The sequence below is a fragment of the Ambystoma mexicanum genome, chromosome 6q, assembly GCF_040938575.1.
Source record: "Ambystoma mexicanum isolate Mex_15411 chromosome 6q, UKY_AmexF1_1, whole genome shotgun sequence".
Taxonomy (NCBI): domain Eukaryota; kingdom Metazoa; phylum Chordata; class Amphibia; order Caudata; family Ambystomatidae; genus Ambystoma; species Ambystoma mexicanum.
In genome coordinates this window covers 1071720910-1071732194 of record NC_090937.1, presented here as the reverse complement: position 1 = coordinate 1071732194, position 11285 = coordinate 1071720910, and positions in this window count along the sequence as shown.

Sequence of the window (11285 nt, the reverse complement as noted above, 5' to 3'; positions counted from 1 at the left end):
CACATGATGAGGATGATGATGTTGATGAGGACGGAGGTGAAGGGGATGCAGGTGTTGCAAGAGGGGATGGCCAGGAGGCACGTGCTGTGAGACAGCATCTGATCAGCCAATCAATCTGCGGAACATGTTTTCGTACTGTCACATGGATATGGGGAGGAATGCACTGGTGTATGTCTCAGAGCACGCAATGGACCCTGTCGCCAATGAAGTACACACACACACAATGAAGATGTCCAAGGCTGTGTTTTCATCAGAAACCAGTGTATTGACTAACATAAAGGTGAAGAAGTGCAAGCCCCACAACATCCCACCACCCTTCCCACCCCACCCCCCCAACAGACCCATAACACCCTTCACACCACCCCCCACAACAGACCCACAACACCCTTCCCACCACCCCCCACAACAGTCCCTCATGTCTCTGCCATTTTTGCCATGGCCAATGCACACCGAGGTATCCCCATCAACCCCCTAATTTCAATTGTCCTTGGAAGGATCTTGAGGGTTGCCGACGTGCGCCTGGTGGTTCGCATCGAGCGCCTGAGGGGGCTTGTTTGTGTCGACCCGGAAGACGAGGATGGGGCAGACTGGCCTTGTTGGTGAAAGTGGCGGTCCATTGTGTCTGCCATGCGGACAAGCACCTCCCTAAGCCTTGCAATTTCATTGCATATCCTGTCCGTGTTGGCGTCCATGCGCTCAGTGGAGTGCCTCACCGTCTGCACAATGTTCTCACTGAGATTGGCAGCCTCAGCGACATGCTGGCCAACCAGCACGGTCAGCTCCTGTTGGCGCTGCAGGATGGTGGAAATTTGGAGGTCAGTGCCGGGTGACCGTGCACTGGATGCCGTGCCCTCAGATGGCTCCAATGCAACAGGTGATGGGAGCATGGGTGGCATGATTGCAGGGTTGGTGTCCTCGAAAGTCCCATCAGAACCAGGGGTCTGGGATGCCACTGCCTCTGGGCTTCCTGGGGGGCTTGGGGTGTGCATCTCCATGTGCTGGAGTATGGTGTCCTCTGGATCGGACAGGGGGTCAGTGGCGGCTGCCTCACCAGCGGAGCTTGCCGCAGCTGATGGTGGGCCCTGGGTGTCTGGCATTGTTGACAGTGGGTTTGCCTCCGGTGGTGGGGCCACAGTTGGTGGTGCAGCTACTGCTGCCCTGGCAGTGGCACTATGACGTAGGCTGCCACTCTTCAGGTGTGGCCTTCCCCCTTTGCCCCTGGATGTTGCAGGGGTATCCTCCGGCTCCTGTGCCCGTGGCCTCTTGGATGTAGGTGGTGCCTTTGATGCATCAGCGGCATCCTCCCCATCTGTATGTGAGCCTGTCAGGGACGAGAAGGGGGATGGCATTGGTTGCGTTTCAATATACTCAATGTAAATTACAGGAATGATGCAGTTGTGGCCATTGGGACTTAGCAGTTGTGGATGCAGGTGATGTGCCAGTTCAGTGCCTCATCCATGCATGGTTGAGTTTGGGACTTGTCTCTGGTGATGTGTGCATGTGTGTGTGTTTGGGTCTGACACTGACATGGTGATGGATGGATGCATGTGTGGATGTGTGTCCATGCATGAGTGGGGTCTGTGCTCACATATGGGGGTGACTGTACATTCACACCGCATCCTGTCATGTGTACACTCACCTCCATCGGAAGTGGTAGCCACGCCGACCTCAATGCTGCCCACTCCCTCGATGCTTTCGGTGGCAATCATGTTGGCGCATGTCTCCTCCCATTCCTTCAGGCGTATTGGGGAGCCATCTCCACCGGCACTGGCAATGCGGTGGTTCTCCGCCAGGATGCCCCTCACCCGCAGCCTGAGGTCATCCCACCTCTTCCTGCATTCGCGCACAATGCGCGTGCTGCTGCCCACGGCACTGACTTTGACAGCCACCTCCTCCCAGATGGCTTTCTTCTTCAGCAAGGTAGCGCGGCGCATGTCATTGGCAAAGACTACCTCTGCATGCTCTGCAAGGGTCTGTGTCAACATGACCAGTTCCTCGTTAGTATACTTTTCCTTCCGCTGCCTGTCACAGGTTTTCTTCAAGGCCTTGGGCATGATGCAGGTGTCACGGATGATTTAACACAGCCCCCAACTCCAAAATGGTCCAGGGGGCAGAGGATGGCAATGGATTGTGTTTTTAAAGATGGCCGCCGTGCTCTTTCCCGTTCCGGTGCGATGACGCTATTTCCGGTTCCGCAATTTAACGGTCGATGCTAATAGCGGTCACTGCTAATAGCGGTGACCGCTAATAGCTGTGACCGCTAATAGCATGTAGAGTGAGGGCGGAGGTGCTATCAGCATTTTGGGCAGCCCCGGTAAGGTGCTTTTGCGGCATGGTGGCAGGGTCATTTACCGGCATGGCCCTATGCGCGTGTCCGCTTACTCGTAATGGTACGCTATTGGCGGTCTCATGTGAGGGCAGACACGCTAATAGCGCCATGCCGGTAAATCCCGTTTTTTACCGCCTACCGTGTAATGAGGCCCATAGTCTAAAATAAAATATGTCATATGTGATTATACAGAAAACTCATCAACCAGTCCAAGACTACAATATCTGCCACAGCACCTTGCAAAAGTACTTCTGCACAGAGAAAATGTCACCCCCCTTACGAGTTTGGCAGTAAGTGGTAAAGTTGCAATGGAGTTACCGCCAACTTTACCACTATGTCAAATTACGAATTTCCGCTGCAGTAATTCCACCAAAAAAGCCACATTGAGTCCAATAGACTCACTATGGACTCAATATGAATGGGGAATTACACCGCCACCAAAAGTTGTAATCCGGCGAAAATTCCTCCGGACCAAGTGGCAGTGGTCTGTAAACAGTAATTTGTTTGGGCGACATTCTGGTGGATTTTCACCGGGATACCACCCCAATTCGTAATAATGCCATGTATGTTTTATGCTACTGGAAAATCACTCCATTTTTATTACAAAACACAAATATCTCAGTTGTGTTCCCGGATACCTCACGCAAACAATATTTATTCTTAAAGAAATTTTTCTTTGTATTCTGATTTTTCAAAAAAAGGGAATTTAATTATTGATGCAATAAACTTGTGGTCAGTTGACACGTGTTTAGACCCAAGCGGTCTTTATCAAGGCTGGTGTTATTGTTCATTGACTGTTAGGTAGGTTGGCTCTTGGTGGTGGGTTGGGGTAGGTGGGTTTGACTCCATGAATAGGCTGGCTCTTCAGCCTATTACTGCTGCAAACAACGTCCCTGGCATTTGTGGCCCTCAAATATCTCTTGTCATAACTGATGTGGCTGTCAAGAAACTCAGACAGAGTACATTTGCCTATGGTGCTCTCTGTCTCTCCTATCTTCTCTAACTGATTTGCCGATGGATTAATGGCAATTAAAAGCAATGTGTCAAAAACATGCTGACAGGAATTCAAGTGCCACTTTAATGAAGTAATTCAAGGGCCAGGAGAACATGCTTCTAATAATTTGTGTAAGGATGATAATTGCATCAGAATAACTGCACCTTAGAATATGATGATCCAAAATTCCTGTGCCTCTGCTTACTATCCACATTGCGTTCTCCAGTGGGTAGTGATAACACCAGCCTTAGAGCTAAGAGACATATGCACCAGGCATGTTTACTCCCCAAAAAAGGAAAATGTGCCTTACAAAAACGAAAAAAATGAACAAATCATTGCTTCAACCCACAAAGCCCCACGGATATTTTTTCGAATTAGTGACTAATAGAGCAGTGGCATGGGAAGGAAGGAACTCTAATAATATTAATGCCCGATCTCAAAAGGACATCTTTTAATAAGCAGAAAGTATCCCTATTGGCAAAGCTAATGACTTTTTACTCCATTACAAATCATTTGACTCCAAGTAGGGAGAAGAATCTGATTGGAGCCCTGCTTGAATCCCTGACATAGGGAGTGAAATGACAGGGCACATAATAAAGTGTATAGTTTTCCCCACCCTTCCACACCACAGCCTAGATACAATTAAACAAGAGCCTTACTGAGGTTTATTATGGAGCCCTGTTGAAAACAAAAATCACACATATTTGCCTTTTAAGTTAATAGCATCAATTCATCAGAGGTACAACTGATTGAGTGCCTTCTTCTGTAACTATGGATCCCTCTTCTGTAATTCTTTGTTATCAGTTAAGTAAGATGCAGGGGATGCTAGAGACTGCACACACAGAACACATGGTTATATTGAAAAGCCCTCAGCAGCTGAGTATAGAATGAAAAAGAAGGTGCTGTTGTCTAGATGGGTACTAGAATTTCCTATCCTTTAGCAAACACGCAACACATTTCCTTCAGTGTACTGCCGAAATGTCTGCCTTGGTTTTTTAAATGTGCTGCTTTGTTCATCACCTGCAAGGAGTGATGCTTCCACCCATGCCCTTCCCGGGCCCCTGTGCTTGTCTCCATATTAGTTGATAGAGCACTGTAAAAAGTCAGGGATTGTAGCAGGAAACACTCACTGGGGTATTTGCAGACCCACAATACTTTGCAAGCAAGGCATATTTAAATGCCTCAACATATGATGTGCATTTTAAGAAGGTCATGACTCAGCATGTACACAATTCTTTTGCAGTGCATAGAATAATGTTTGCAATATACCCCACCCTTAAATCACTGTGTAGGATTACACAAGTGCTCAGGGAAACTTTTATTCTATAGAAGCAAGTTACCATATAACGTGTGTAGGTCTATGCCCACAGGAACTCTGAACACTTGGAAACAATGCAGATTGTGTGAAAAGCATTCTCCTGTCTGGATATCCCCAGCCATGATGCTACAGAACAATAATCCCAGGCATAGTCCATACCCATTATCCCTTGTAGGCTAAGTAAATGATAGTGAAATGTTGCTCTCTACTTATAGGTTAATGTTAGTAATGCAAAAGTAGGAGATGCTGAGCATCACATTTGTCTTCTCATAATCTTTAAAGGGCAAATTCATATTTGAGTTTTATAATGCGGTAACTTACAAGGGGGCCGCTTCAAAGCACTTGCGTGACATATTTACAAAGAAGAGGAAATATGGGATTTGGTTCCACATCCAAGTAGCCAGCTTACTTACAGTCAGTATCCGATATTTGAGCTGGTAGTGGATTATATAGGGCGGGTGATGCTTTTGTTAAAGCACAATGAATAACAGAAATTCTGGCATGTGAACGTTATTCATGTTACAACAAACATAAAACAAGTGGATGTAGGTACACGTCTGCTAACATTTTGCAGAGCCAAGAGAGATAGAGTCAAATGTACTCTGGGGCAGAAGTTAAAGTCGTAAGGTAAAAGTGTGGTAGAGTCGGGTTTAGGAGTCAGGGGTGGGGAGGGAAAATGTTTGGTTAATGTGTGCAGGCATATCTTGGTTAGATTCCTCTGTTCATGGAGCCATTTTTCCATATTCGTTTTTAACCTCTTTGTATTTTGCTGTTAGGGATTTTAGGTGCATATTAGTGTAACGCAGATTAGCAGAGTATCAAGACTAGTTTATTATTTTAAGAGAAAGAACATTTCAGGTAATTGCTGTTGCTTGTGCCTTATTAAACCTTTTTGAATATGTGAGAATTGTCTGTGTGCGCTGCTAAAAGTCTTCTGAGCGGCACCCAGAAGGAACCTGGGCAAGCGCACATGCGCAAAGCCTAGAGGGAACACTGGCCATGGCACAGGAGCCAGCCAGAGCAACGCTGCGCTTAGTGGAACCCTACAGTGCAGCGAGGAGCCAGCACATCTTGGAGGCAGGACTGTGATGCGTACATGGTGGGTGGGGAGGACTCACAACCCATGAAACGCTGCCGAGTCCAGGAGGGCAGAGAGCATCAGGCACCGACATCTCCAATGCAGAGAAACAGAACCACCACCGTTGTAGCATACCGACTGAGGAGTCTCATTGAGAATGGACAAATCAGGAAGGCACCCCTTTATTACAGACAATTGCAAGTCAATAAAGGGACAGCATTTATTTTAGCCCACCACCCAAGCCAACCCAACCTGCCTACAATTCACCTTCCCCTTATAGTCCCTCATGGCTGGGGTTGCAAGCACATCCTGGAGGCAGTGCTGTGCCGTATATGTGGTGGGCAGAGAGGACTCACAAACAGTGGACCCCTGCTAAGCCCAGGAGGGCAGAGAGCCCTAGGGACTGTGCTCTTCGATGCAGAGAAACATAAGCAGAGAAACAGAACTGCCACTGATGCAGCATACCAATGTGCCCAGGCGAAGAAGCAAAACCAGGGAAACGAGAACCCGAAAAGTGTGGTTCCCCTGCTACTGGAACTGCCACCTCCCCTGCACCTTCCCTGCAGAAGAACACCACAGACAAGCACACCGCGCTCGCCATTCTTGCCTGGCAGAGCGGGTGATCACAGCACTCCATCCAAGTTCCTCGGCCCTCCTCGGCCTTGAGAAGGTACCGTGACCTGCTTTTTTTTTTTTTTTTTGTTCTATTGCTAGTTTTGTTGTTCCTCGAGGCTGCCCGTGCTCCTCTCCTCCTGGCCTCCCTCCCTCCCTTCCTTCCTTCCTCCCTGTATCCCTCCTTCCCGCCCGCTTCCCAACCCGCCCATCCTCCCTGATTGGCCCCCTCCCCTTTTTCTCTCTCCCACCCTGGGCAGCCTCTGCCCGGCGGCCCCCGCAGCTAAGGGCCCCAGGCAAAGGGCGGCTCCCTTTTAGTGTCTGCAGGTGTCCGCAGGGGACGCCTGGGACGCCAGCAGCCAGTCACCTTCCCTCCCACCTGCTGGGGTTCCACTTCCAGCTATTTCTATAGTGTGCCTGCACTGCTTAGTACTACTATAAAAACTTTCATCGTATAAACTAGGCCTTTCTGTCTCCCATTCAGGAATCTCAAACCTAGGTGAGCTTGCTCTCCTTTTTATTGCTATAACTTGCACTGCACCAGCATTTAAAACTTAATATCTGCGCTGTGAATACTAGGCCTTTTGTCTCCCTTTCTGGAATCTCAAACTTAGGTGTCCTTTCTCTCCTTTTATTGCTATAACTTGCACTGTACCAGTATTTAAAACTTAATATCTGCGCTGTGAATACTAGGCCTTTTGTCTCCCTTACAAGAATCTCTAACCTAGGCGTGTCCCACCTATCTTAGCAATAATGTGCTTTTGTTAGCTCCTTAATCCTGAGTGTTGTCGTTTTGGCACTGCCAAACTTGCCTACTTCTCGTTGCCTTGCCTGCCTACTCTTCATCCTCGCCAGTGTCTCCCCCTCTCCCTTTCACCGCTCTCCTCTCCCGCCAAACCTATGGTGCTCTCTGTCTCTCCTATCTTCTCTAACTGATTCTCTATTGACTATCCTGCTCTCCTCACTAAATCTGGTAGGAAGAAGTTTAAAAAGGACATCCTGGTCTCCAACCCAGTCCTCCCTATCGCTGACACCTACACCAGTACCTCTTCCAAGGAAACTCTCACTGACATCCTCTTTTTCGTGCCTTCGTCAGACCTATGGACCCTTCATATGGTCTCTGTGCTCTCACCTTTCGCCTCTTCCCCCATTGATGGTGGCACCCGTTGGGACGCCCTCCTGGCCTCCTTCCTCTCCTCCAAAGTCATCATTAATGTTTACTCTAATGGGACCGTCCTTGTCCAAGGCCCTAAGGCCAACCTGCACCTTTTTGATAGACGCTTCCCGCGCCTCATCAACTTCCTCTCTTCTCCTGCTGTTCACCCTCCCCTTTCCTTGGCTACCATGCCTTCCCCCTCCCTCTCTGCCCCCTCTCGGGCTCCATCTACACCTCCGCAGGGCGTACCTCTGATCTGTACCCCTCCCTAGGAGTCCTTCAAGGAGGGAAACCTTCTCCACATTGCCACTCATAACTCTCGCTCCGCTGTCAAGCATTCCTCCGACATCTGCCGTCTTCTCGAAGAACTTGACCTCGATGTCCTCAGTCTTACTGAGACATGGTTCACGGCCAGCTCTGTCACCAGCTTCGACACGCTCCTACCCCACGGCTACAAGATCCTTTCCGCACCCAGGCCCAATTGCTCCGGTGGGGGTGTAGCCCTTATCTTCCCCGAGTGGATTCCTGCCTCTGTCACACCTACGCAGGCCTACTCCTCTTTTGAATGCCTCGTCTGCAGGCTCTCTCTCTCTCCCCTAGCCATTCCCTTACTGTGGCTACTATCTATCGGCCACCTGTTCAGATTTCTCCCTTCCTCTCTGAGTGGGCGGACCTCTCCTCCTCACTTCTTGCCTCTACCACTGAACTCCTCCTTCTTGGAGACTTCAACATCCATCTGGATGCCTCCTGTTCTCCCTCTGGACACTTTCGTGACCTCTGCGACTCTATCTCACTAACCATTCTCCCCTCTGGCCCGACTCATTCTGCAGAGCACACTCTCGATGCTCTGATCTCTTCAGACCTTCCCCTATCGGCCCCTCTCTCCACTCATCTCTCCTGGAGTGACCACTTTCTCCTATTCTCCCACTTCACCCTCCCTACCCCTCACGCCAAGCCTCCTCCATCACTGCCACCCAACTTCTCGGTCATCCGACCCATGAAGCGCGTGTCAGTTGAGGCTTTCGCTGCCACCTTCTCACCCTCTCCTCCCCCTTTGGCTGACTCTCACCCTGACACAACCCTCTCCCCGATCCACTCTTCTATATCTGATACTCTGGATATCCTTGCCCCTGTCATGAGAATCTGCCTGAAGCCCAATGCCAAGTGTAATTCCTGGTATGACTCGGACCTCGTCTCCCTAAAATGCAAGTGTAGGGTGGCCGAAAGGAAATGGCTTGCTTCAAGTTCATCCTCTGACAAACTGGCCTGCCGCCTGCTGCAAAGACAATACCGACTCTCGGTCCTCACCAAGAAGAGAGCTCACATCTAAACCCGCATCTCTGTGGCATCTACCAACTTGGCTGAACTCTTTAAAATCTGCAAGGAACTGGCCAATCCTGCCACAGTCTCTACCTCTCCTGTCCCTTCCCAGGCCCTCTGCGCGGCACTGGCTTCTCACTTCATTTAAAAAACTCAGGACATCCTGTCCTCACTCTCCTCCTACCGCCTCCTTCTCCCTATTCCCTGCTCTTCCTCTGGCTCTTCTGCCGCCACCCTCCCTCCCTCCTTCTCTGCCTTTCCCCCTTTTCTCTACGGACAAGGTTTCCAGACAAGTCCGATCTATGAAAGTCTCATCAAAACAGGTTCACCCTGTTCCTCCAAAACTATCAAGGACCACATCGACTCCCTGGCTCCTGCCCTGGCTGACTTCTGCAATCACTCCTTCACCACTGAAATTTTCCCACCCCCCCTTAAGCACTCCCTTGTGCACCCTCTTCTTCAGAAACCCTCATCTAACCCCTCATGCCCGGCTAAATATCGCCCGATCTCCATCACTCCCTTCTTGGGCAAGCTCCTGGAGAAACTGGCCATCTCCCAGATTAACCTCCACACTGAATCTGTGGGTTGTCTTCATGACCACCAGTCTGTCTTCAGAGTGGCCAGAAGCACAGAAACTGTTCTCCTGAACATCCGTGAAGACCTGCTCTCCAACCTTGACTCTAACACCCTGTGTGTTCTCATCTTGCTTGATCTCTCTTCTGCCTTTGACACTGTCAACCATGCCATCCTGCTCAACTGTCTCCGTGATAACCTGGGTATCACTGGTCTGGCTCTGGCTTGGCTGACTTCTTTCCTCTCCAATCGACCATCCCAGGTCCAACTTGGGTCCTTCGTCTCTGACATCTTTTTCTCTACCTGTGGTGTCCCCCAGGGATCTAACCTCTCTCCCTGGCTGTTCAACCAAAATCTGGCAATCCTTGCCCACCGCATCGCTGCTCTCTGCCCCAACTTTCAGTGCTATACAGATCGTACCCAGCTAATTTTCAGGCTACCCTTGGCCTCCTCCTCTCCTTCCTTCATCTCTGACTGTCTGTCTGCTATCCAGGAGTGGTGTGCCACCAATGACCGCTGCATTAATGCCAGTGCGACTGAGATTCTACTCATCAGCACACCCACTCCCTCCTTTCCTGCATCTCTCTGGCCGGCCTCTCAAGGCCCTCTTCCTGCTCCTACCTGCAAAGCAAAAAACCTCGGGGTCATCTTCGACTCCACACTCTCCTTCTCTCCTCACATTTCTGATGTCTCTAAGAAGTTACACTACCAGCTGCACCTCCTTAGAGGTATTCTTCCTTTCCTCTCCTTCCCCCAGAAGCTCACTGTCTCCAGAGCCCTGGTTCTCTCTAAGCTGGACTACTGTAACAGCCCCTATCTAAATCTGCCTGCCTCTACTCTCCGCCCTCTGCAACTCATCCAGAACAGGACTGCAAGACTTATTCTTGGCCTCAAGCCCAGGGGCCGTATCTCTCCAGGACTGAAATCTCTTCACTGGCCCCCAGTTCAAAACCCTCTGCATTGTCCACAAGGCCTTCTGGGGCCTGGGGCAGAAATACCTTCAACTATCCCTTCCTAAATATCTTCCTTCTCGAGCTCTTCGCTCATCCGCCTCCAACTCCCTCAGGGTCAGCCGCTTCTCCAAGCAACGAGTTGGGGGTAGATCTCTCTCTGCGGCAGGGGCCTCCCTCTGGAACAGCCTTCCTGCCTCCCTGAAACTTGAGGAGAACCATCTCCGGTTCCGGAAGCACCTCAAAACCTTCCTCTTTGCTTCTGATTTCTCTCCCCCTCTCCCCTGCTAAATTCCTGATTGAAACTGCACCGAATCGGCACCGGGCCACTCTCACTGATATTGGTCCCTGGCCCAGCCACCGGCACTGCCTCCCTGGCAACCCTGCACCGCGGGACTGTCTCTGTATCCCTACAGCCCCCCTCCCAGCACTTTGTTCTGCACTTACCTTGCATTTGCCACCAGCTGGCCCCTTATTTATTTATCTTATTATTCCACTATCCCATATACTGCACTTGCCCCTAGCACTTTCCCTTTCCCCCTTCCCATGCACTTGCGCGATCTGAATGACACCGGGCCTAGTAAGATCATTGTCTGTTTTCCCTATGTCCCCCCTTCCCTGCCCCGTCGCGCCTTGAAACACTTGTGTATAGGTGCGTTATAAATGTCATATCATATCATATCATATCATATCATATCATATCATATCATATTGTATGTAGTTCATGACCTGGGAGAGGGATGAAGGCACACCAAAACAGAGTAAGGTTGATAAGAAACCATATAAAGCATCTGATGTGGGACTATAAGACACCAGAGACCAAGCAAAACACCCCAGGGGGTGGAGGGGGTGAACCCGAAACAATAACCCGTCAGGGGTTACCAGAGACCAGAGATCAAGAGAAAAATGCAGAAGGGTGAACCTAAATATAATAACCTGTGAAGGGTCACCAGAA